The sequence below is a fragment of the Linepithema humile genome, unplaced genomic scaffold, assembly GCF_040581485.1.
Source record: "Linepithema humile isolate Giens D197 unplaced genomic scaffold, Lhum_UNIL_v1.0 unplaced_1, whole genome shotgun sequence".
Lineage (NCBI taxonomy): Eukaryota > Metazoa > Arthropoda > Insecta > Hymenoptera > Formicidae > Linepithema > Linepithema humile.
The window spans coordinates 319012-319819 of NW_027124985.1; positions in this window are offsets into that span (position 1 = coordinate 319012).

Sequence of the window (808 nt, forward strand, 5' to 3'; positions counted from 1 at the left end):
AATTTTTAATAAATATTAATAAATTTTAATAACTTTTTCTATTACAAACACTATTAGTGTTATACAATTACTGTTTAATCCATATATACAATCTTTGTTTTTTTAATTGGTAACGCGAAGTTTTTCTGCTTTGTAGTTAGAATTGAAGCTTATTATAAAAAGTGCTAAATCTATTTGCAAAATTTTTGTAGCTATATTTGCTTTATTTATAAAATATTACTTAAACACAAAGTTAATTGTTTTATTAATTTGTTTACAGAATATTGTATGTATGTATTAATAATTAATATTATACAAACATTTTAGTCTGTTGAATATCTTTTCAAATACATAAAGTACTTTTTTAGAACAAGCTTTTTAATATTGTAATTTAGCAAAATTTTATTTTTTAAGTTTCTTTATGGAATATTTTGGCCAAAGAAATAATGTCTAATTTTATGTTCGAAATAACTTCAAAGTTTAATTGTAATGTAATATTTATAAATTTAATATATTAAAATATAAATAAATGTATTATATAAATAAACGCATATATATATATATAAACGTAAATACATATATTTCTTTGCATAAACCTTTAATTCCTTATCTATTTCAGAGTATATGCAGAATATGCATACAAAAGTACCTATTATGATACTTTTTTGTATCTACATATATACACTCACCCGAAAAAAAGCGGTACACTGAAAATGTGGGAAAAATTCATCAAATTTCAACTGACGATAACTTCGTAAATAATAAAGATAGAAAGTTCTATAAAATATGGAAATGAAGCTAAAAATCTCTACTTTAAGAATCAATTTAT